At 42.9% G+C, this 26,742-nt stretch overlaps 1 long non-coding RNA gene and 1 other non-coding gene across 2 annotated transcripts in view; both read left to right on the top strand.

Annotated features, from left to right (window-relative positions):
• Positions 1 to 3,306: 3,306 nt before the first annotated feature.
• Positions 3,307 to 26,742, top strand: part of 1700020G17Rik (RIKEN cDNA 1700020G17 gene) — a 95,334-nt gene continuing 71,898 nt past the window's right edge. The window contains exons 1-2 of the long non-coding RNA NR_045979.1: positions 3,307 to 3,497; positions 6,713 to 6,794. This is a non-coding gene — a long non-coding RNA (RIKEN cDNA 1700020G17 gene). The remainder of the gene's footprint in view (positions 3,498 to 6,712; positions 6,795 to 26,742) is intronic.
• Gm22186 lies at positions 7,395 to 7,516 on the top strand. The gene has a single exon (XR_003949125.1). It is a non-coding gene; the product is annotated as a small nucleolar RNA SNORA40 (small nucleolar RNA).

Below are 26,742 nucleotides of genomic sequence, written 5' to 3'. Positions count from 1 at the left end.
ATGGGCTGGACCCCAGCCCCTTCGATAATTCAAATCCTGCCACTGCCCAGCCGGTAGCATCATCTGATTCCAGATTTTTAGCCCAGTCTGAAACTGCAGAGTGTGTAGCATGATTGGCTGGCAGAGGAGGAGGCAAAGACGCTCTGAGTGTTTACTACCAGCACAGATGAAAACAGTCTTCTGCCTCCAAGTCTCTCCTAGGGCCACTGTTTAGCAAACCTGGTGGGCTTATGTAAATTGGGTGAATCAATGAGGGGAAACTGGAGAGACAGGAAAGCTTAGAAACCAGGGAGGAAAGTTCAAGGCTGAGAGAGTAATGGATCAAAAAGAGCTGAGGCACCATAAGTAAGGGGCAGAGAGCAGGGAGGTGAGCCAGGGCTGGGAGGTGGGTGGGGCCTGGATAGTACTATGTTCAGTGAAACATTGGATAGGATTTTGGGAGCAAGGGAAAAGGAATGTGGACAGGGGATGTGTCTCTAGGGCACTGATTCCCCTTTGATAGTCTTGTGAGAGGCACCAGGAAGGACAGAAATGACCTCAGTAGAATTTTGGTTGTACTTTGCCTGACCAAATAGGGAGCACAGACTGCTTGTTCCACGGGGCCCTGAAGTAGACAACTAATGTGTTTGGTGGCTGATAATCCATTTCTGTTCTCCTTATAAGATGCCTCCATCTCTTCTAGAGACTGACCCCCTTGCCATGGCTTCTCCTGGCATTGGCGCTAACCCCGAACCAGTGAGGAGTGTATGACTTAGGCCTGTCTAGTCAGAGAACCGCATTCTGCTGGCTCGGGGGAGCTGAGAAGTTGTGTGTGTGTGTGTGTGTGTGTGTGTGTGTATGAGAGAGAGAGAGAGAGAGAGAGAGAGAGAGAGAGAGAGAGAGAGAGAGAGAGAGAGAGAGAGAGAGAGCGCGCAGGGCAAAAATCTGAGGAGCCAGTTTCCTGGTGACTTAAGACAGACTCTATACCAGCTTATGCTGCAGCTAACCCTTGGCTTTCTTTGTTTTTTGGTTTTTTTTCGAGACAGGGTTTCTCTGTATAGCTCTGGCTGTCCTGGAACTCACTTTGTAGACCAGGCTGGCCTCGAACTCAAAAATCTGCCTGCCTCTGCCTCCCGAGTGCTGGGATTAAAGGTGTGCGCCACCATGCCCGGCTGACCCTTGGCTTTTAAACTAGAGGAGTTAACTGCTACCACCTTTGGTTTAGGTAAGGATGAACAATGCGAGTGGGATCTGAGCCAGTCTAAACTTTACGACTTACATTTGCCTTACATTTTCTGTCACCCGTGATCATGACGCATCCTCACAATAATTAGTTATATCACGGCAGCAAGCATTGTTCCTTTTTCTGTTCTCTACTATATCCCTCACCACTTAAATTCATCCTAATTACTTCATTATGTTGTGCCTGTAAGACTTCTCCAAGTCTCTGGATTTCTCTGAGAAAAAAAATCCCTAAAAGCCCTTGGGAGAAAGCAGATGATATCTCAGTAATGAAATCCTCGGTTTGTACGATCCTGGAAGGCTGTTGTTTTCCTAGCCCAAGGACTCACAGTTTAAGGGTACAGTCCATTAAGGTAGGACACTCATGGCTGCCAGAGCGTGAGGTAATTGATCACATTGTGATCACAGTCAATGTGGTGGTTTGAATATGCTTGGCCCCTAGCGAGTGGTAGGTGTGGCCTTTTTGGAAGAAGTGTGTCACTATGGGGGGTGGGATTTGGAAGTTAGCTCAGGCTCCACCCATTGCAGAAGAATCACTGTCTTCTGGCTGCCTTCAGATCAAGATGTAGAACTCTTAGCTCCTCCAGCACCATGTCTGCCTGTGTGCTGCCATGTTTCCCACCATGATGATAATGGACTGAGCCTCTGAAACTGTACGCCTTGGTCATTGTGTCTCTGCACAACATTGGAAACCCTAAGACAGTCAGGAAGAAGTCATGGATGCTGCTGGGGTTCAGCTCATCTCCTTTGTGTGCTGCCTGGGTCTCCAGTCTCTAGAGAGAGGTGCTTCCGTCTAGGGTAGACCCTCTCACCCCAATTAATCTGATGTACATAATGGCAAAAGATTTATCTCCAAGGTGATTCCAGAGTGTGTCAAGTTGACAATATAAATCATCAGAGACTTTTTTTCTAAGGGTGGGTGTTCAACCTCCTATCATATGCTCTGTGCATTTACAGTATCTGGAGAATACTGTGGGATTTACAAAGCCTGAGGAGGGATTCCTGATACTAGGCAGAGCATCTCTCTCCTCAAAGCAGCTCAGCCCCAAACAAAGCAAAGCCTAGCGGGGAGGGGAGGGGTAGAGGCTAGGGAGTAGGAGTGGGAGGCAGCTCAACTATAAGGAAAGCCTGCCAGGTGAAGGGAGGGGGGTGGGAGAGTGGGAGGATAGGGTGGGAAGCAAAGGAAACAGCGCTCACCTTTGCCAGTTTGTAATTTTGTAATTTTTTTCTCTCTGTTCCATCTTTTGGTCCTTTCTTTTCTAAATGAAGAGATTGGCTAAGTTCAAACTGTTGAGCAATGTTGTGCAGAGATAGCTCATATTTCATAGATTGAGTTTATCATTTAAAGTATGGTGTTAGAAGATGTGCTCAGTTAGATCCTAGTGTATTGAGCTTAGTAAGCAACTAACTCTTCTAAATTCTAATCTGGCCTTTTTTTTTAATCTTTTTTCTCTTCCTCCTCTTCCTCTTCCTCCTCTTCCTCCTTCTCTTCCTCCCACACTCCTTACTGATAAGACTAAGTGCATATGATAAGATGTATACTTCTCTTCCTAACAGGGTACCTAGACCGTCCACAATTATCTGAAATCTGACAAACCTTCCTAACATTAAAGCATTAGCCAGCAAAATTTTAGCTGTATACGCCAACAATAATGGTTATTCCTACAACTCATACACAGAACATAGTTTTTTCAGGCAAATTTTGTTGAGAATTTGCAAGGAATAACCTTGTTCAAGATGTTTTATCATCAACCAACATTTCAAAGCATGTACCCACAAAAGATAGGCATTAGCTGCTCAGTTATTGGGGTTGAGTGGTTTCTCATCTTGACTTTGACCATGCAGATTCAGGTAAAGGAGGGACCAAGTATGTGGTGATTTCCCAGATGTCGCTGCACTAGGCCCTCCCTGAAAACTGTGATGCTGTCCCTCCTGCTCACTGAAGGTGGGATTCAGGTTTCTTCTTGGATCTGACACCTGTGGCTATGCCGAAGTTGACCCTGTGTGACCTCATAGGCTGTGTCATAAAGGTGAAGTACCTTGCACTTGGGAATCTTAGACCCAGGATCTTCAAACCCAACCACCACACTGTAAGAACACCTGCAGGGATGTAGGTCGACATTTCACATCACAGCTTTGGTGGGGCTCCTAGTGAGCACTCGAAATCAATGAAAACGAGAGCAAGAATGATTCAACGTGCTTCCAGCACCGGCTATGAAAGAAAGCTCGAGAGAGATTGCCCAGCTAGATGAAGGACACCAGAATCTGAGAAGCTGGTAACTGTGCAGGATGCCTTTAAGTTAACTTGAAATGAGCTAGCATTAGTAGAGAGGAGGGAGCCTCAAATGACAAAATGCCCCCATAAGATTGGGCTGCAGGCAAGCCTGTGGGGTATTTTCTTAGTGATTGATGTGGGAAGGCCCCCCACACCATTGTGAGTGGTGTCACCCTTGGGCTGGTGGTCCTGGGTTCTATAAGAAAGCAGGTGGAACAAGCCAAAAGAAACAATACCCCCGTTGAGGTCTTGTCTTTTACTCTTTGTTGTAAGGCTAAGTGCTTGCCTCCAAAATCTGGAGTCTGCACATAGCCTTAGGGACCCGTCCCCAAGTTAATTCTGATTGGTGAATAAATATGCTGGCAGTCAATAGTTGGGCAGAGAAGTAGGTGGGGTTAAGTTTTTGAGAGCTTAGGGGAGAGAGGAGAGACCATGAAGAGGAGAAGGAGAAGCAGCTGTGGATGAAGAAGAATGTGGAGGAGGGAAGGAAGGGGAGGGAGAGGGGGGAGGGGAGGAGCAGGGGAGGGGGAAAGGGAATGGGAGGGGGAGTGGGAAAGGGAGAGGGCACCACCCTGGGGTAGGAATAAAGAAAAACATGGTCCTGTGGGCTGGCCAATCGGAGCTAAGAGCAGCCCAGATGAAACAGAAAAAAGGAAGAAATAATTCAGTGTTATTGATAGGGAAATGGATTCTAACAGCATGGGAGGTAGACAGTTGCCCAGCTGTTGTGCTGCCTATGGCATATTTAAAATAGAAAGGCTGTGCGTGTCTTTTATCTGGGAACATAAACGGTCTAAAGTTGGAAGAAAACCCCGTGCTGGGATTTATTAATATTAGCTCCACACCCCTGCATGATCCCTGCATCAGTGTCTGTCTCTAGGTTCCTGTCCTGCTTGTGCTGTCTTGACTTCCTTCAATGATGACCAGTGGGATAAAAATGCAAGTCAAATAAACCCTTTCCTCCCTGAAGTTGCTTTGGCCATGGTAATCCATTATAGCAATGATAAGCCTAAGACAGAAATTGGTACCAGGATAGTAGGATATTGCTGTGACAGACATGACCATGCTTTTGGATGGATTGTGAAAAGACTTTGGAGCTTTGGGCTAGAAAAGCCATTGATTGTTCAAAGCTTAGGGTGAACTCCTGTGGGAACTTGGAAGATAAGAGTTTTGAGTGAAATAGAGGCCTGGCTTATGAAATTTCAGAGGAAAGTTCAGGGGTCTAATGGCTTTATTAGGGCCCTTTGTTAATTTGAAGAATCTAGGGGTTCTGGTTAGCTGCGACTGAAGAATCAGCTATGATTAACAAGATAGCAGAGCTACTAAAGTGAAACCTCTGTTTTGCTTGGATAATTGATTGCTTGGATAATTGATGTCAGTTATCTGGACCTGAGAAATTAGTGGTTTTTAAGAAGAGACCAGCACTGTTGAGGTGAAATCTTCTGGGAAGCATTTCTTCAGAGTCAGTGCATGGAAGCTGTGGTCAAAGTTGCACCTTGAGTTGGCAGCTGAACTTGGAAGTGTGAGAGTCATCCAGGGGTCATGGATTGCAGATTAAGGCTTGACCTTGTGTGGCAGGGCTGGAGTTCCCGAAGAGAAGCCAGAAGAAGCTATTGGTAAAAGTGCAGCCCAGTTGCAGTAAGAGACCCCAGTACTTCAGAGATGTCAATACCATGAGACACCAAGAGCAGCAGCAGTGGTGGAATGGAGCCAGCCAGAGCCTAGAGACAAGCTGTGTGTGTTTCAGAGGACAGATCCAGAGATGTGACCCAAGCCCTATGGAGGACCCCAGAACATTGTGAATGGGTCCCAGACATTGAACACTGAGTTAGCCACTCACCAGGAGTTTCTTTCTTATTTGTTCAGATTGTGACAGTGCCCTGCTTCGTTCCTCTTGGAATAAGGAAGTATTTAACTTATATTTTCTATTTTACAGGAGCCCCTACTTGAATGACTGAATTTTTAAAAAGAGATTTTAGATTTCAAAAGAGACTGACATTTTTTTTTGAGACTAATTTTTAAAGTGTTCGAATTTATAAAGACTGGGACATTTTAAGTTTGTAAAATGTTTTATATTGTAATGACAATATTAATGTGTGATCTTGAGCATGAACAAGAAAGGAAAGGTTGTGGCTTAATAGTGGATGTTGACAAGGGGTCAGTTGTGTGTTTAGTTTGTCAACTTGACAAAATCTAGAGTCATCAGGAGCTAACCTCAATAAAGAGAATGCCTCCTTAAGATTGGCCTATAGGACATTTTCTTAATTAGAGATTTATGTGTGTGTGTGTGGGGGGGGGGTCCCGCTCATTATGGTTGGTGCTGGGTTCTATAAGAAAGCAGGCTGAGCAAGCCATGAGGAGCAAGCCAGTAAGCAGTACCCCTCCATGGCTTCTGCATCAGCTCCTGCCTCCAGGTTCCTGTCCTATTGAATTCCTGTCCTGACTTCCTTCAGTCATGAACAGTGACATGGAAGAGTGAGCCATAGAAACCCTTTGTTCCCCAATTTGCTGTAATTTACAGCTGCTAGGTTTCTCTGGGACACATTATGTGGTAAGAGGTTATTGGAACAGAAACAGTGTTCTCTTTAGTGTCCTGAGTAGGCTTTTGTGGTCTATAGCAGTCACCAAATTCTCTATTTGAGGGGGAGAAGGGTTTCTTTTGATCACACAGCCACAAACTATAGAAAGAGACATCAAATTAGGTTTATGTAGCACATAGTAATCATCTTAGCTCTTAGCTCAGTCGAGCCTGTTGCAGAAAAACAACAGGAGCCTGACAGAGTTAGATCTCTGCTTCCAAAAGCTATGACAGAAAAAGCCAGTTACACACTACATATGAAAATATGATGTCATATTTGATTTTTATAAAAGTGTTTTTGCATATATCTGAGCTTGTCGTGGGCATAGATTTTTGTCTGTTTTATTAACATTATATCTCTAAAGTCTAGAGGAGTGCTCAGTAAAAATATGTTGAATGAATGAGAGAATGAGTACTGGTGTTCATTGTTAACTTGACAAAAATCTGAAACTATCTGGGAGATGGGCCTCTGACAATTGTCTATGAGGGAAGTTTATGTTCATTCTGCTAATAGAGGTGGGAAGAGCCACTCAGTGTGGGTGGCACATTGCCCAGGCAGGCAATCCTGAACCAGATAAGAGTGGAGAAAGCGGATTGCTAGCATGTATTCATTCGCCGCTTTCTGTTCCTGACTATAGATGCAACATGACCAGCCCCCTCAGATTCCTGCTGCTGCGGCTTCACTGCTATAATGGACTGTAACCTGGAACTGTGAGTTAAGTAAGCCCTTTCTCCTTTAAGTTGTTTCTGGCAGAATATGTATCATAACTGGGAAAAAACAAAAACCGAGCAAGAACTAGACAAATGTTAATTAAGACACCTGGCAGGAAACACCAGAAGATGTATTTCTGGAGGGTAGAACTGTATGTGGGTTTTGTTTGTTGCTGTCTTCTTTTCTCCCAGTTTCTCCACCGTGCTTATGGGCTGCTTGCATGACACACTTATAAAATGCAACGGTGCTTTGTTTTAGAATATAGGCAGTTTTAGAAAGGCCCTGGGAGAATCTCTTCCCCTTGTAGGTTTTTCCTACACTGGTAAACAGAGCTCAGATTGCATCCCAACTCTGATTGGCTATTCCTAGTGCTGATTGCCTAGCAAGCTTTGTGGAGAATTTTAAAGTTACACCTGGTTGATTAGTAATGTCTGCGGTGGAGCAGGTATAGAGGAGAGGAAGGTATACTTGCCTTGTGAATACATGCCTTGGGCTGTTTTTACTGTTTTATATCTTTACAAATCAGTGATCCTGATTAGTTCCTCAGGTGAATTAAAATTTTAATAGGTATTAGCATGTGTGTGTGTGTGTGTGTGTGTGTGTGTGTGTGTGTGTATGGGGGGTTTGCTGAACTATTAGACAAAGACAAAGTACATTTGAAAATGAACTCTCTTTTGCAACCCAGAACTCATGGCTCACTATGAGCTTTGACAAGTATAAAAAGAATATGACATTCAAAGCAGGTCAGTGTGATGATGCTGTTAATAATGGGGTTGATCTAAGTATAAAGAGCTGATGATTTAAAAGCATAGAGAGGCTAGCAAGATGGCTCATTGATTAAGACAGTGGTTCTTAGCCTTTCTAATGCTATGACCCTTTAATATAGTACCTCATATTGTAGCGCTCCCCCCAACCATAAAGTAACTGTGACTGCTACTGTTATGACCTGTGGCATAAATATCTGTGTTTCCAGTGGTCAGAGATGACCCAGGAGTTGAGAATCCTGGGTTAAAAGCACATACTTTCTTTAAAGTTGACCTCAGTTTAATCTCTAGCATCCATGTTGGATGTCCCTATAACTCTAGTTCCAGGGGCACTGGTCACCTCTTGCCTCCACTGGGTACTAGCATGGTTGTTCACATAGCCACAGTAGACTACACACATATGCATTATTATAAATAATAGTTTCAAAAATAAAGGCATAGATGATGGTGCAAGCCACATGTACTGGGTCAGCATTCAAAATGTTATGTAATAGATGAAGATTTCACCCCATTTTCTTAAAGGAAGCAAAATTTAATGTAGTAAGGCACACTAACGCCCACCTCCTCCCAACCAAGGATGCCTATATCCATAATCTTTGGACTTGAAACATAGTAGTCAGTCTTGAAGGAACTGAGAGCTGCTATGTGACCACCAATCTAGTTTGACTGGTCTTTGCATTGTTGTTGCTATGTTAACATGTTGTAACTATGTTAGGTCATGTGACAAAGAGAAATGAAGGGGCTGGATGAAATATAGTTGCAAATCATTTAAGATAAAAGTAGGGAAAGATCCTTGTGTTCACACTAAAATCACAAGAGTCTTTAAAAGTAGAAGAGAAAGGCAAAACAAACCAACAAAAAAACAGCAACCAGAGAGATGACTTTTTTTTAACTGGAAAAGAGAACCAGGAGTGAGGGAGCTGGTAGCCCAAATAGTCTGCTTGACGGATAGATGAGGGGAGCCAAGAATTAGGGACTGGACATCCTTTTGGAAAAGGCCACAAAATTTACACCAGAATCAGGGAAGAAAAGGTAGCCTGCTGCCTCGTTGGTATTAGCCCTCTGGGATCCATGTCAGACTTCTTCTAACCCACAGAACTATGCAATAACAAATTTGGGTTGTTTACTCCACCAAGTACCTGATTAGAGCTGAAACAGGAAACTGGTCTATGGTGTGCTCTTGTTTTACTTTAAAAAGGAAATGACGGTTTTGCAGCCCCTGCCTTTAGTAACCCCGAGTTCCTTGTAGCTCACCATGTACAGTTCATCTCTAGTTGGTGCTAGACGTTTTAGGATCAAGTCTCTTAGCTTTGACTGTTCCATGAAACAAAAGCAAGTTTCAACCCAGCTGATTAAAAAACGGTCTTTAATCTTATGTCTGTCCTTACCACAAGTCATTGCATAATTGCAGTTGTGTGTGGCATAACGATGGGGGTGTGTTCTGAAAATGTTACTTAATTGTATCATTGTGTGAACAAGAGATTGTAACATTGTGTGCTTATCCTAATTATGGAGCTAAACTGTCACAGGTGATGTGTACTCTGGGGTCCCATCACTGTGCGTGCTGCTGACCACAACAATGCTATTTGGCAGGAAACAGAGGTATCATGCTTACCTGCTGACCCTTCTCATCCAGCTCAGATGGTCCTTAAAGGTGCCATAGTCCTGATATTTAGTGGTAGCCAAAGCAGTGTCTATATGATTGCTTTTTTTTTTTTGGTCATGATCTATCTATCTATCTATCTATCTATCTATCTATCTATCTATCTATCTATCTGTTTTTTTTAGACAGGGTCTCTTGTAGCCCAGGCTGTCCTCAAACTCTCTAAATTGTTAAAGAAGATCTTGAATTCTTGAGTCTTCTGCCTTTTCTTCCTAAGTGCTGGGATTACAGCTGTATGCCGCCATATCTTGCTTGTCTGTCCAACTTTAGATACACGTGAGAAACTTTTGAAAATGACCGTCTAGGCAATACCTCACAGCAACTAAGTCTGAATGCCTGGAGTGAATTTAGACACCAGCACTTTTTTCTTTTTAGACTTCAGAGCTGATTCTAGGTTTGGAAACTTCTGCTCTGGAATTGCAGACTAAAGTTTGGGTAGATACTGTCCTAGCCTTTAACTGGCTTGTTTCTGGAGCTACATTGTTTATATCTATTTTATTTTTGTATATGTGTATGCATATATGTATGTACACAAATTATGACAGTTGTATATTTATTTATATATAACTGTCTTGTTTTACAATTTACCAGAAAGTAAGTTCTCAGGTATTTGAGCTTAATGACATTCAGTTTCTCTTAAACTTTAGAAATTGTGTGTGTGGTATAAGTATGTGTGTGTTTGTGTATATGTGGTGTGGTATATGTGTGTGTGTGGTATAAGTGTGTGTGTGTTTGTATATGTGTGGTGTGGTATATGTGTGGTGTGGTGTATGTTTATATGTATGTGTAGGTGGTGTGTATGTGTGGTATGTATGTGTGTGGTGTGTGTGTAAGGTGTATATGTGTAGGTATGTTTGTGGTATGTGTGGTGTATATATGTGTGCATGGTATGTGTGGTTTATGCATTTATGTATTTGTATGTAGTACATGTGTGTGGTAGGTATATATGTAGTAGATATATGTATGGTTTGTATGTGCATAGTGTGTGTGTGGTATATGTATGTGTGCTGTGTGTGTGTGTATATATGATGTGTATGTAGGTATATGTATGTGGTATGTGTTTGTGGAGTGGTGTGGGTATGTGTTTTGCAGAGAATTAAAATCATACATATACCCTGTGAGCACCACACAGCTGCTGTACCACTGAGTTACAGCCTGTGATCACAGACTTGTTTATAACAAGTTTCTTGAGTCGGCAGGAGATATTTATGACTCCCCCCCACTCTTAAATTTGGATATTAGATGTTTTTCAATGGCAATTCTTTTATTGCTCCTGCATTGTCTATATTACTAGCATATATTTAAAGACTGTCTTTTTAGTAGTGTATTTCTGTTGAGCCAGCCATATTATTCTGATACTAAGACAAAAACACAGAAGCAGGAAAACCATTTAAACTGTTCAGTAAATAAAGGAAATCCCCACGAAGACAGATTCTAGCCTTGTGACCTTTTGTCTTTTAGCAGGTCTGGAAAATTCCTGTTTCCTGGGGTTAAGCAGGAAATCTAAGGAAATGAAATGGACCCATGTTTAAGGTGGGGTGAGAGAGGAGAAGAGAGAAGAGGTAGACAGTTTGCTGGACAGCCCACTTGTAGAAGAAGTCAGTTAAGAACACACTGACAATATTTTGTCATTTAAATCAAACATGTTTGGGCCTGGGACTTCATCCACAGACAATGGTGGATGGATGGGGTAAGCGTCCTGAAGTCGGTCTCCTCAGAATTCAGCCTTGGTCACAATGACAGCAGATGGTGTAATCTTGCTATTGTTTGCTTCTTCCCTTAAGGAATAAGATGATTTTGGGCTCCTTGACATCAGTCATAATCACAGAAAATCATCCTTATTTACATGTTTTACTTACACCGCCACATAATCCATTTATGAAGCATAACTCTGACTTAATAAATAGAGATAATATTATCCAAGGCAGAACTCTGTGTTTAGTTAATGTAACTGCCTGGAGTTCTGCCTAGCTAATATTTATTGTCTCTTAACAGAGTTGATATGGAATCGGGGATCAGCCTAACCCTTGCCATCCTTAGAGCAGCATTATAGGCCCATGAAGGGAACACTGTGCAGTCAAAAGAACAGAATGACGGCCCAGGTAGAACCTAACATTGCCACTGGGCCAGGTCAGTCACTTGCCCGAGGAACCACCCCCTGGTAGCTCCTTCATTCATGCTAAAGAGACAGGAATCAGTCCTTCAGTAAGATACTGGAATTTTCTCAGTCTAAATTCCTAGCACAGTCCCTGGGAGTCACCTTGAGGTTAGCTGGGTCTACCCACCTCTCTGAAGCTACCAGAAAGGCGCAACTTTATTTAGTTATTTATTTGAGCCTTTGTTTGGATGCTGGCCAGACAATAAGTATACCTTTGCTAGTATTTGGGGCTCCTCTTCCCACCATGGGTCTACTTTTCCTCCTTGTCTCTGACCTCCAGACCGACTTCAGTGGCAAGGCTTTTTTTCCTATCTCTCTTCTTCATCTTCCTCCATTTGGCAGCTACCAAAGTGTCTAGTCCTGGGGGTGGTTCATTTAAACTCTAATAACACTCTTGAGCTTCTGTTTCAGTCCATTCTAGAATTCTTTTATTAGTGAGACGATGGACCCCCAAGAGGGGACCCCGGTGTTTGTGATGCCATGATGTAAGGTCTCATGGCATTGAGTCAATGGTGGCTTTTGAGAAAGAGCAACTGTGGAAGGGATAGGTTCACACATGAGCAACAGCGATATGTGCCATAGTAGGCCTTGTGATACCAGCACCTGACAGGCTAAAGCACTGCAAGTTCGAAGCTAGCCTGATTTACACAGCAGTTCCAGGACGGCCTGGACTGTAAAGGGAGACTTTGTCTCAAGAACATAAAACAACAAAAAGTAAGGAATTGGTGAGATTATTTACTTAAGAGAAGTGTTAATGGGGGCTCAGTGGTTAAGAGCACATTCCTGGGTACCTGAGTACTGTTCCCAGCACTACAGCAGGGGGCTGACAAACTGCCTGTAGCCCCAGCTCCAGAGGGATCTGATACCTCTGGCCTATGTAGGTACTTGTGTTCATGAGCACACATCATCCCCGTGTCCCCACACACACATAATTAAAATGATAAAATCACGTTTTTAAAAAAAGATTTAAAAATGGGCCTCCTGCCTTGTTTTGATCTTTTTCTGTCAAACCAGACACAGGCGTTCTTCTTCCCCTTGATTGAAATCTGCCCAAATCCACTGTGTCTCTGAAATTCTTTCTTTTGGCATTCCTTTCTTAATGCAAGAATCCACACTGCCTATACTTAGTTGATTTGAAGTTCTAAACAGTGTTCCCATAAATACTTGTAACCCAAATTCGTTAGAAATCTAATAATCTTCTTGTTTTCTGTTTTTCAGTCAACATACTGACTGCTACCTTCCTCTTGCCTTAACCTGGTGGCCAGGTTCCTAATGTGTGTTATGGCAAACTTTTCATTTCATATGATACATTCGATAAAACCAGTTTGGTTTCCCCTTTTGTTATAAACAAGGAAAGAGCTTCTAAAAGTGAGGCAGTATTGATGGCCTTATTTTCTGCTGCACAGCTGGCAAGGGTTAAAGCTACAAGTGGGGAGTCCTTCTGTTTACAGTCTGGACAAGGACTTGGTGACAAAGGTCATACAGCTGGCCAATGGGGGTGCTAGCTTCTAACTCACGTGTCTTGACTAACACCCTGCTGTGGCGCCCCCAACATAGCTTTAAAGATATTTCTGTGTTTGGTACTTTTAACAACAATGTACAGTAGGCAGGCTGGGATTATTCTAGCTTAGACATTATTAAACTGAATTCCAAAGTAGAAACTATAGACCAAATAATTACAAAGCAGAGTTCTCTACCACTGAGGACCTTTTAGGTGTGGAGAAAGCCCCAGATAATTTCATTTCTTTTATTTATTTTTGTAATTTTATGTGTATGGATGTTTTGCCTGCATGTGAATGTATGTACCATATGTGTGCCTGGAGTTCACAGAGACTAGAAGAGGGCACTGGATCCCCCAGAATTGGAGTTATAGAAGGTCCTGAGCTACCATGTGGGTGCTAGACACTGAACTGCGCCCCCTGAAAGAATACCTAGTGCTTTTCATTGCTGAGACATTTCTCCAGCCCTGATTTTATTTCATAAGACTTCTGATATCTTTAGATAGAATAAATCTCCCAAAGTATCACACATACTTTAAATATTTACAATAAAGAAAACCACTGTAGATTGGACTTTGACTGTTCCCCAAAGGTCCACATTCAGAAAGTTTAGTCTCCAAGTTGTGCCACCACTGGCAGAGGGAAGAACCTTCAGAAGGTGGGACCTACTGGAGGTAGAGTTTTGAGATTGACAGAGATATAGGGCCACTTCCTGTGTCTCTCTTTGCTTCCTGGTTGGCACAAAATGAGCATCTCTATTCTATCCCATTCTAGTGCCACGGGCCAAGACAAAGAGCTGAAATAACCCTTTTCTTTAAGTTGATCGTCTCAGGGATCTTGTCACAGTGATGTCACAGCTGACCAATACACAAACTATCTCGTTAACATGACTGTCAGCCTCTAGGATATCAAGGGTAGACATGTTCCATACTTTAGTCTCTATGAAGTCCAGGACAAACTATGATGGGGATGAGTTCTGGCTTTGGTCTAGAGCATGTATAGAAGGAGGGTCAAAGAAGGAAGTGAGTAGAGAGGACCAGGCACACCGATGGAGATGTCCTCAGAGCATAGCCTTTCCATCTGATGCCATAGCACTTGCTAAACTAAACCAGAGCTTTGAGTTTCATACATAGTTCCGAAAATTACTATTTAAGGGGCAACAGTAGCTGGGATCTTTGGCTTGGAGACGCATTTGCATAGCACTTTAAGGTTAAGAACATTCATCAGACAATAAAGGTGAGGATGTATCTAGTTGCCAGCAGCAGGGATGACTGATGGTGGATGGGGCTGTGGGAAGATGGAAACAGATATTTGGTAATTTTCTCCATTTCCTGGAACACAGCACTTGAAACTCATGAAGTATCCAGAATGCTCAAGCTTCTTTTGTTTGCTAGCAATACGTTTGGTGACTTGTCATACCTTGCTGGTTGCTAGAAGAAATGGGGACATGATTATGTCAAGTTGAGAAGATGAGTTTAGTCACCAATGACCAATGATTTAATCATGTATCCATTAAAAGAAAAATCTCTCAAAGATCTTCTGGGCTGGTAGATGACATGGAAGACTATGGAGGTGACATTTCCAAGACAGAGTCTGGAAGCTCTATTGCCCTGTTCCTGTGTTTTTTTCTCTGTATGGATTCCACTCTGTTCCAAGGAAACCATTTTCCTCAGTTCTGTGAGCCGTTCTAGCAAATGGTTGACCATGAGTAGAGAATTATGGGAACCCTCAACTTTTACCTGAAGTAGAGGAGGCAACCAGCCATTGATGTGGTGTAATGTAGTAATGCTTTTGAAGGACTTGAGGTTTTAACATGTGGGCTCTGAGATAACACTGAGTAGTTAGTATTGGAACTGAACAGAAGGTAGTGAAGTTAGCTGGTCTATGATAGACTGAAGGATGTGTTGGTCTGCGGAAAACTCCCACATATTTGGTGTCAGAAGGGAATAGAGGACAGTTCATAGCACCTTTTATCCCAGCACTCTGGAGGCAGAGAAAGACGGATCTCCGTGAGTTCAAGGCCAGCCTGGTCTATTAAGTGAGTTCAGGACACCCAATGCTGGTTACATTGAGAAATCCTGTCTTGAAAAACAAACACAAACACAACAAGACAAAAGTAAAATAAATAAAGGGGAAAAAAAAAAACAGTTCAGGCGGAGAAGGAAAGTTTTAAAATTATCCTGGCTCTCCCTCTTCCCGGTTTGGATTCAGTGTAGACTGAAGTGCCAGTTGACTTTCTTCCTAGAGGAGTAATAACTTCAGCCCAGACATAGGAGCCGCCCAACTGTTTCTTTTTCTTCTGCGGGTCCTCCTTTCTTTCTCTCTCTTTCATTAAAAAAGGTTTATCAAGAATTTCTTAGGCCTTGAGCTTAGGAGAGGAATAGAACCCACAAGGCTCTTCTCCTATGTTGCATGGAGTCCGGCTGGGAGAAAAGAAAACAGACAAGATAGCAGGAGATAAGAAACAAGTGGCGTACTGAACACAGAAGCCAGGGGATGGGTTGAAGAGTAAGGGCTACACCCAGACTATGCATCCTCTTCCTACATATTTCTGAAAAACCCAAGATACCTTGCTGGTCAAGGAACTCCGGGAAAGCATTGCTTACTCGGATGCTCAAAGTTTTATCGACCACCCCAGGGAAAGCAGCAGTAGTTTAAACAGTACTTAAAAATATGCATGCGTTGACTGGGGTGCGAATATAGAAGCACATGGTTGAACACAGATGTGTGAGGGAATATCACACACGAGTGATGTAGGTACAATAGAACAGGGACTTGCTTAGACAGTCTCTTTGAGACAGGAGTTATTAATCCCCAACCCTAGCAAAATGTATCATAACTACAGATTTGTATCTTCGTGACAGCCGTGTGTAGATGCTGTGCTTAGTTTATTCTTTGTTGCTGTTAAAAGATTGTTTGGATAATTAAAATTGAGCCCTCATTTGGCAGCATGATTGTCTATCATGTATGAAGACCTGGTATAGAAACCAGGCATGATGATGGGTGTTTGTAACTTTGGGGCTCAGGAGGGGAAGGAGGAAGACGAGGGATTCAAGATCATCTCCAGCTATTCTGTGAATTTGAGGCCAAACTGGACTTAAAACTCTGTCTCAAACAACTCCACTACAAAACCCAGGCATGGTAGTACATGACTATAGTACCAGTACTCAAGCTGTTCGGGGCCATCCTGGACTACATGAGACCTCATGTTTCACTGGAGTGGGGAGAAACCAACCAAAAGAGATGGCAGAGGTTGGGGGTGGGAGTGTATTTCAACTCATAGTTCTCTGGTTGGTTGTTCCAGTTGCTGTTGGCCATGGGGACAGAGGTGTATGTGGCAGAGTGAAGCCATTCATGGTGACTAGGAAGGGAAACTGAGAAAGAAGAGGTCTGGAGAGGTGGCCCAGCAGTTAGGGGCATGTGCTGCTCTTGCAAGAGGATCCAAGTTTACTTCCCAGTGCCCACATCAGGCAGCTCAAACCACCTTATAACTCCAGCTCCAGGAGAACTGACTCCTCTGGCGTCAGAGGGCACCTGCACTCCTGTGCATATGTGTGTGCATATCCACATACAGACACATATATGTACACTTAACAATAAATATAAATAATAATAAAATAAATCTTAAAAGAAAGAAAAGAGAAAGAGGTTTTCTAATCATGTCCCCAGTGACCACACCTTGCCTCTTAAAAGCCTCCCACTTCCTGTAGTACTCTACCATTTGGATTTGATCGAATTCAACTTTCTAATGTGTTATTTGACCTGACTTTAAGCTTTATTGTACATTTAACCCTGCTCTTGATGAGATCTTTGTTGAGCAGTGATTGACAAAATTTTGCAAATAGACTTCAACTACCCATTTGACATTTTTTCCCAAGGTTTGTCACTTTCAGTTTTGTAAGATCTATATATAAAAAGGACAATTTGTCTCCTCTTTGTCAGTTAATAGCTTTCAAACATAGATAAACAGAAGGACCACAGTCTGGGGCCAAGTTTTCTCCATCCTCCATACATTTGGTTTCCTGCCCAGAGTGTCTTCCCCTGCTCCACCTCAAACTGATGTCCAGAGTCAGATGGCCAGTTCCAAATGCCTATTCTCAGAGCCAGCTGCCTAGTTAATGGGGACCAGGGCAAATAAAAATGTCCAAAAAAAGAAGGTGCTATTAAAGGTATTAAAATAGAAAAAAAATGTGAAACAAAATAAAGGAATCAGAAGGCAATAACAGTCAACTTACAAACTGCAGAAAAGTAGTGTGTGTGTGTGTGTGGTCATTTGGTTTCTGTACACTTACTTTGATATACACTCAGGAGGTTTCACAACCAGAGGTTCTAAACACTTTCATTACTTCTAATGATGCTCTGGCGTGGTCTGCTTCCAAGCCTGTGTAGTCACTTGACAGTTCATCACCGTAGTGCGGCCTGTTATCCCAGGAGCATGAAGAAGAGTTCCCATCTGCACAGCCACGCTAGGACAGGCCTTGGGACAGAGGAGCCAGGGGGCCTCCTGACGCAGAGCGTTCTGGTCTTTATAAAACTCATCAGTTCACTGAGGTGGTATCTCCAGTTGCTTCTGTTGCTATTGCTAGTCCAGGCCCAGGTCCCAGCCCAGCTCTGCCAGGGCTCCTTGGTGGCCCGTGGTCAGAGAGGACTCTGCATCCTGCTTCAGTTGTGACTTGGTCAGAGCTTTGTGTGTATTGGCTGTTGCTGGGCCCTAAGTCCTTGATCCAGTTGCTTTTCTCTTCTGCATATGCGTCAGTGCACCACTGGCCTTCACTAGAAACCTAGGCTCAAGGACAACACATCAAGAATTTTAAGATAGTCTCTGGATGGTCCTTCCTTCAGTCTCAGCTCTGAACTTTGTTCCCCATTCTAAGAAGGAACAAAGTATCCACACATTGGTCTTCCTTCTTCTTGAGTTTCATGTGTTTTGCAAATTGTATCTTGGGTATTCTTGTGTCTCTAGCTTCATATGTAGCAGAGGATGGCCTAGTCAGCCGTCAGTGGGAGGAGAGGCCCTTGGTCTTGTGAAGATTATATGACCCACTAAAGAGGAATGCCAGGACCAGGAAGCGGGAGTGGGTGAGTTGGGGAGCAAGACAGGGGGAGGGTATAGGGGACTTTAGGAGAGGAAACTAGGTAAGGGGATAGCATTTGAAATGTAAATGAAGAAAATATCTAATAAAAATGTTTATATGTTTAAAAAAAAGAATTTTAAGGCAAAGCTGAACATTAGACCGAGCACAAGCCCTAGAAGGCTGCTTAGGCGCTCTTGAAGCCACCGCACCTTTGGATTAATCCTTTCTCAGTGAATGTTCCAGACTTCTAGTCAAACAAGGACATCAGAGCTTGCTAGTCTTTGTTTTACCAAGCTTTGTGATGCTGGGCCAACCACGCCCACTCTCTCCTCCAGGCCTGCCCCATTGTGGTTGATGGCTACCTCGGACCTTCATTCTTGCTTGCTTCTCTAGCATATCTAATCAGGGTTTGGGTTGAGGGCACTGTCCCTTTTATCAGCCCTGTCAAACGACTCCTCCCTGGTCTGAGCTCTGGTTTATCTCACTCGTTTCTGCTCCTCTGTTTCTGAGGTTGGAGTCACCTTGTGAGCAGACAATCTGCACACATATCCTTATCTCAAGATCTGCTTCAAGAGGATTTTTGAGTGAGGCTAATTTTACTAAGAGGTGATCTACTGGATGGCTAAAATCTGCGGCTCCATCTTTGGATTCCAGATGTAATGGTTAAGCTACACTGCTTGTTTGAATACCTCTAACTAGAGTCAGTATTGGAACATACCCACAGATGTACCTGAGGCAGGGAGAGCTTGTTATTTTAAGTAGGGTGTTAGGAATAGCCTCAGTGGGCACTGGAGGACGGAAAGAGCATTGTCGGAACCTGAAAAAGGTTTCTCAGTAGAGATGAGGACATGTGATCCAGTCCTGGGGAACAGGAGCTGGCCATGTGACAAGGCCAGGTGAGGTAGGCCCTGAAGAATATGCTCAGGGAAACACTAACCGGTGTTCCAAACAGAGACATGATCTCCCTTATGGTGGAGATACAACAGCTTCACCTGTGGGAACCAGTTTATCCAGGGATCTACAAACTCAACTGCTTTCTGCTTTCTAAAGAGAACCAAGTAGGAATCTCTAAGTGTTTTCACTGATACGATGTTTACATTTTATTCCTCACATTGGTGCGGCATTCTGACATTTTTTTTTAAAAAATCTAGTTGGTGTGCAAAATAGTTATATCATCATAACGTTTATTTATCTTGATTTCTTAATAACAAATAATTTGGGGGACCATTTTGTTTATGTTCACTGAGAAATGTAAATTGCATTCATCATTTTTTTTTATTCTAAAGAGATCTGTTGACCGGTAGAAATATTTTACATCAACCATTGTCTCTCTCCTTCAGAGACTAGCCTTTTAAGTTGTATATCTGCAATTATTCTCCTTGTTTGAAATGCATAGTTTGCACCATTAGAATTTACATTTTGATTACTTTCCTTTGTTTTTTAAAATCAAATATCATTTGTTAGCCAAGTATGTAAGAGAATGCTAAAATGAGCCATTTTAGCTAAGAGGTATGCCATGAATATAACATGAAATTTTATATGGAGTTAATTATTCCCCTTCGTGCGTAATTGAGTCAAGATGGCATAAAATTAGTCCTCTGTGTCTTCAGTCAATAGTGCTTTTGTTCAAAGTTTTGAAGATCATTTGAAATATTCACTGAACCATTCGAAGGAGGCGTCCTTCCTTGAATGAGAGCCGACAGTGGGCATAGATGGATATTTATCCATGTTTCAGAAGGCAGGATTCAACCTGTCGCCCACTCTTCTTCAAGTCTTCACCCACCATCCCCTAACTTTCTATTGCTCTTTTTATGCTTCCAGTTCTTTGTCCTTTTTCTCAGCCTCTTCTCTTCCCTCAGACCACCCACCCTTCAAAGCCTATTGCGAGGCACTTTCAATCGGGCTAGAGTCTAGACTACAGGCTGGACAAGTTGTTCTCTCCCGCCCCACCCAATTCTCCAAGGAATTGGGCTAAAGACTAAAGCCACATTTCACAGTGACTGCAGAACTTCCCACTGGAACAAACTGTTTTCTCTTGGCCAGATTTAATGACCCATGAAACCTGAAGTGTGAACTGTTAGGGAGGGATGTAGGAATAATTCCAGTCCTGGGACAGTTGGACATTTCTTTTGATCTTCAGCCTGCTCCTGTCAGTTTGGGGAGGGCAGAGATGGAGGCTGTAAGAACGCAAAGTGAGGATCCAGGCTCTGCTCAGGCCGCTGTATCCGCAGCAGCCCCCTCTGCCCTGCACAGGTCCAGACAGGCACTCTACTAAAACACTGTCCTGGAGCCAGGACATCTTATCTCAGACGTTTATGTAAACATCACATTTCTTGTTCCCTGCCCCCTCCCCTGCATCCTGCAAGAGAATCCCAGAGCCTGGTGGCCACTCCAACCTTTCTCAGCATCAGAAGGAGACAAGCTCTAAGAAGAAGCTTGCTCCTGTACATGTTGGCTGTGGCTGGTTTCCCCAGAGACTCTCTCTGCATGTTGTCTATCTTTGCTGCTCGGGTCTGAGCACTCCTCCGAGTTCTCCATCACACTGTTACTTCTGTCTGTCTTCTTCATGGCACCAAGTCTGCTAATAAACTTCTCACTCCCTAGTAATCTGTCTCAGTGTCCTCTTGAACACCCCACCCCCACCCTAGTCCCCAAATAACTAAGGTCCTTGTGGTTTGTTTTTGTTTTCCCAGCTATAAATGTAAAGCCCAGACAAGGCAGCACTAGGAGATTTTTTTTCTTTTAGTACATAAACAAAGAACAAACTTTATAGCGCATGGTGCTGATTTTAAGTAGAATCTGTTTTTATAGACAAACCTGAAAGGGACACGGTGACTTTTAGGATTTGACTCTGAGGACATTTTGTTGGCAAATACATCTTTGAAACAATTCCGAACCAAATTTAACCAAATCCATACAGTCATTTCTGGCACGCCATTTAGGCTTTGTATTGTTAGTGAAGCAGCAAAATCCATTAAAGAAAAAGCCCTGGTCAAGAGAAGAGACACTGCTCTGGCTGCAGACCCAACATTCCACATTCCAGTGAGGTCAATTCAATTGTCTTCTTAAGGAAGGCAGGCTCGCCTTAAGCCAGGCTAAAGAGATAGGCAGAACAAATTCTCCTTTAATGCCCGCCTATGGCCTGAGTCAGCAAGGCAAGGCTTTTTCTTTTTCCTTTTTTCTGTCTCTGACTTTCAGATCCTGGCCAGAACCTAAGCACACCTTCTCTCATGCTTTGGGCATTTTTACTGTTTCTCTAAAGCTTTCCTCCCCACCACCCCACCGCACTGCTGCTGTATAGTCCTCAGTACCAGCATAAACAGCCCCTTGGCTTCTCAGTTACCCTCCTCTGGGCCACTGCTGAGATCTGCAGCTTGCCTGCCCTGGGAGCTTTACTTTTAAACTCATAAAATTGTCTTTGAGCTTCTGTTTGAATCCATTCTTTTTGTTTGTTTGTTTTGGTTTTGGTTTTTGGTTTTTTGGGACAGGGAAATCCATTCTTAAATCATTTTCCTAATAAAACTAAGAACCTAAAATGGTGGCTTCAGCTTCCCCTGTATCATCAGGTGATGGCGGGAACCCCCCTCAAATTCCAGGAACAGTATTGAGTCACTACCTGTAAAAGATCAAATTCTCTCGGGGAGCTGATAGCGTCGGAGCTTGCTTTGAAATCAAATCTTTGCCCAAAGCGATAGGCGCGCACACAGCTGTTAGCTTTGCCAGGCAGCTAGTCATGGTAACTTGCTCAGCCTAGCAGAGGGTAGGTAAGCCTGCTCCTGCTCTCCAGCAGAATGTGTGGGATACAGGTCCAGCCTATCAGAGCACAGTGACTGAGTGATGAGGGCTCAGGCGCCAACCAGAGGCAATAACACACAAGGACCCATCTACTGAGCCACTGAGGAGGTCTTATGCTTTGCTCTGGGATGTAGTTTGGAGAAATTCCAGAAAGTGTCATCCTACCAGCAGCAGAAGGAGCATGAAGGAGAATAGATGAGAGCGACTGAGAGAAGCAGGGTCAGGCTTGAGTTACAAGAGTAAAAGCTTTGGCTCGTTCTATGCTGAATTGCCTGTCCCCGAAGTGTTCTAAAGTGACTCAACGAATCTAGCATTTATTGGGGCTAGATTTTGTTTGATCCATCTTATCAAAAATAGTCAAAAAGTAACGCAGATGATTTAAAGACAACGTCTATAGGTCCCCTTTAAAAATTCCTAATACATTAGCACAGTCTATAATTTTTTTTCCTCTTAATAAGTTTAGCAGGATTTCTATTTGGTCATTGTTTTTGTTTTATTAGCTTCATAAAAAAAAACTGTCAGCATTTGGTTCTCTGGTGTTTATTTGCAATTTCTTTTATTTTAATTGTTTTATTTACATTCCAAATGTTGCCCCCATCCTTGTCCTTCCTCCAAGAGTTCTTCACTCCATGGCCCTTCCCCTTTGCCTCTGAGAGGGTGCTCACCCCACCTGATTCCCCCTAACTCACCCCCTCATTACATTGCCCTTCCCTGGGGTATCGAGTCTCTACAGGATTAGGTGCATCCTCTTCCACTGAGGCCAGACAAGGCAGTCCTCTGCTACATATGTGCCAGGGGCCATGGACCAGCCCATGTATGTATACTATGGTTGGTGGCTCAGTCTCTGGGAGCTATGAGGGATCCAGGTTGGCTTATACTGTTGTTCTTCTTATGGGGCTTCCATCCCCTTCAGCTCCTATAATCCTTCATAAGGGTCTCCAGCCTCAGTCCAATGGTAGGCTGTGAGATTCTGTACCCGTCTCCATCAGCTGCAGGTCGAGCCTTTCAGAGGACAGCCATTGTAGGCTCCTGTCTGCAAGCACAGCATGGCATCAGTAACAGTGTCAGGGGCTGATGCCCAACCATGGGATGGATCCCAAGTTGGGCTGGTCACAGGATGGCCTTTCCTTCAATCTCTGCTCTGTTTTTATCCCCGTATTTCTTTTAGACAGAAACAATTCTGGGTCAAAAAATTTGAAGGTAGATTGTTGACCCCATCCCTCTACTGGGGCCTTGTCTATCTACTTGAGGTGGTCACTTCAGGGTCCATCTCCCCACTGTGAGGCATTTTGACTGAGGTCATCCCCATCCCATGTTTTTTTTTTTTTTTTTTTTTTGTGTGTGTGTTTTCTAATTTTTATTTTGATTTATTTCTCTCTTCCTGAGATTCCTCACAGTCCTATATGGAAATTTCCAGAAGTTGGTATTTGTAAAGTTACCTGTTTTGTTAATATTCTCCTTCTCAATGAGCCATGGATGGGCAATGTGGTATTATGCTGTTTTGTTGAGAGGGGGTCATGCTGAGGGGTTGTATAAGGTCAGGCATTTTCAGTTTTTTCTGTGTTTGAAAAGCTGTACTTAGGATTCATATACAGTCTGCGCCTGTGTCTGTCAGCTCATGGTCTGTGGATCCAACCACTTGTGAATAGAAATATTTACAAAGAAAATTTATCCCTATTGAGCATATGAACTTTTTCCTCTGTCATTATTTCTCAAATGATACAGTGTGACACTTATTCACGGGGCACATGCATTCTGTTAGGCCTCATAAGGAATCTTGAGGATTCCTTATGAGATGTTAAATTGTGGGAGCAGTTGTGTAGACGATGTTCCCTGTTTTACAGGGGGCAAGCATCCTAGGAGTTTGGATCTTAGGGGGTGGTTTTGGGACAAATCCCCTACAGACACCAAGGGAAGCTGCTCTCAACCACATTAGGTCAAAAGATTTATTGCTACTTCGTTTAAATCGATAATATTCTCATAGCCACTGTCTTGGTTATAGACTGTGAAGAGACATCATGACCAAAGCAATTGTCATAAAGGAAATCATTTCATTGGGGCTGGCTTACGGTTTCAGAGGTTCAGTCCATTGTCATCATGGTGGGAAGCATGGCAGCATGCAGGCAGACATGGTGCTGAAGAAGGTGCTGAGAGTTCTACATCTGAATCCTCAGACAGCAGAAAGAGACTGTCACACTGGGCATAGCTTGAGCATGGGAGACCTCAAAGCCTGTCCCCCCAGTGAAACACTTCCTCCAGCAAGGCCACAGCTATTCCAACAAGGCCACAGCTCCTAATAGTGCCACTCCCTATGGGCCAAGCATTTAAACACAGGAGTCTATAAGGGGGCATTCCTATTTAAACCACCACTGACAGTGTGGTTAAGGTATTGTAAGCTTCTTTTTAAAAATATCCTAATGTTCTTAGCATATATTTTGGCTATAGAGTTAAGTAATTACATGCCCCAAATTACTGCATATTTAGGCAAATTATTTCTTTGCCATGGTATGTATGCGTGTCTGTGGTATGGATGTGGTTGTAACTGCTTTCTTCTGGTTGGTATGTTTTCATTATGTCTTTTCCAGTTCCTTGTCTATGAGTTTTTCCATGCCACAAATTTTTACTTTTCTTCCCTCTTTTGATCCACGGTGTATATTTTAAGACAGGCTTTACATTTTACTAATCAGATAGACACAGGAAGATAAAAAGAATATATTCCTGAAAAAGCTGATCGAATAATAAGATACTTGGTGGATCCAGGGGAAGAAATAAATGAAAGACTAAGAGAACCCAGACAGGGCAAATAGAAAACCAACAGTATGAACAGGAATTGAACCCAACGGCGCAGGTAGATTTAATAAGTATAAATAGAATTCATAGCCTGGCTAGAAGACAGATGGCTAGACTACATTGTAAACATCCGACTATATCCTCTGTGCTCTCTTTACTAAGTATGATCGCTCAAGAGAGCTCTGTTTGGACTGTCTGACTTGATTCTATAAATGCTCGCTTATCTGGTCTGCAATACCATGTTTTCCTCTTGGAGTGTGCTTGATAGCAGACATGGCCATATAAGGAGTACTTCTGTAGTATCCGTAGCCCTCTGAGATGGTCTGCGTGATTCAGTGTCTCAGATTAAGTTTCATATGACAAATCTCTCCTAAAAGAGAATGAAGTTTGGTCTCCTGGCAAACTGAACATTTTCTCGTAGCATAGTTATAAAAAGAATTTTCCTTTCCTGACTCTAAGGCAATGAGCTTAAGGGTAAAATTTGTGATTATTTTTAGTTCTTAAACTTAGCTTTTAATAGCTCTACTTCATCCTCCCCGTTGGCCAATATAATTAGTCTGAGTACTTGGCCAGTTTGGAGATTAAAGAAACAGGTTTCTAAGGAGATAAACTTGTAGAGAAATGAACATGGAAGGAATTGACAAAGTGTTCTGGGGACGTAGCATCGGGGAGCTGGCAAGGGTTCCACAAGAGGTGACATTGCAGACACAGCTTTGAGCACAAATCAGATTTCCTCAGAAACCAGAAAATAAATAAATAAATAAGTAAACGACTTAAAATGATATTGTCCAAGAAAAATGTAATGTGAGCCACAGAGGAACTCTTAGATGCCCGTGTCTTAAAACAGGAAAAAGAAATAGATGAAATTAACTTAATAATAGATTTTTCTTAATTCTGCATATCCATTAGAGTATCTTTTTGGCATGCAATCTTTTCAAAGAAAACATTACTGATACACTATTTCTCATCAAATTTTAATACTCTACATTTATACGAGATCTCATCTTGGGCTGACATGTTTCAAGGATGCAGAAGTCAAACATGTGGCAGCTATCATATCAGCCAGCAAAGGATTAGGATAAATTTAAAGACAAACAAAACAGATGATCTGGGCAAACAATCAATAAATGTATGTACCGCCGTAGTTTGGCTCTGCAATGCCTCCCGCAGGCTCACTTCTCATCCACAGGCATTATTTTGGAAAGCTGTGGAGCCTTTTGGAAATGGGATCTGGTTGGCAAAAGGTCGTTAGAGGTTAGCCTTTTGAAGGTCATAGCCAGCTCCTAGTTTTAGCCCACCCTCTCTGGCTTTCTGGTCGCTGGGATGTGAGCAGTCTCTGCCACATGCTTCCTTTTCCCATGTCTTCCATGTGTTGATGGACTAAGCTGATTCTCTGAAACTGATTCAGAATACATCCTACATCTTTCCCACCATTTTTTTTTAACAGAACTTGGGATTGTTGTTTCTTTTTTCTTTTTCTTTTTTATATGATATTTTCTTTATTTACATTTCAAATGTTATCCCCTTTCCTAGTTTCCCTTCTGAAAATCCCCTATCCCCTCTCCCCTCCCCCGTGCTCACCACCCCAACCACTCCTGCTTCCTGGCCCTGGCATTCCCCTATACTGGGGCATAGAACCTTCACAGAACCAAGGGGCCTCTCCTCCCATTGATGACCAACTAGGCCATCCTCTGCTACATATGCAGCTAGAGTCACAAGTCCCACCATGTGTTTTCTTTGGTTGCTGGTTTAGTCCCAGGGAGCTATGGAGGTACTGGTTGGTTCATATTGTTGTTCCTACTATGACTGCAAAAGTTAACATGCTTAGTTAATACAGAGACAGGTTCAGGCAAGTCTCCATTTACCCTGTGAAATTTAGACACTATCCTGAGTCCTGTCTAATCTGGAGCTATATCTGAACCCTTTGAAGGGAGTAAAGTATGTCACAGATACAGACTTTTAATAATTAGCAATTGTAAACACATAAAAAGACTGGATTATAACATCAAAACTCTACTATGGTACACAATGCAATTAAAAAGTGAGCCAATTTATATGTAGTATACAAAAAAAAAAAAAAGAATACATCCTTCCTCCCCTCAGTAGTACTATGAGTCACACAGAAGTAAGAAATAGTGTGTGTGTGAGCGTGTGTGTGTGTGTGTGTGTGAGCGTGTGTGTGTGTGTGTGTGCGTGTGTGTGTGTGTGTGTG

The sequence above is a fragment of the Mus musculus genome, chromosome 10 (assembly GCF_000001635.26).
Source record: "Mus musculus strain C57BL/6J chromosome 10, GRCm38.p6 C57BL/6J".
Classification (NCBI taxonomy): domain Eukaryota; kingdom Metazoa; phylum Chordata; class Mammalia; order Rodentia; family Muridae; genus Mus; species Mus musculus.
Note: the sequence above shows the minus strand (reverse complement) of the source record. Positions and strands in the feature narration are given on the sequence as shown.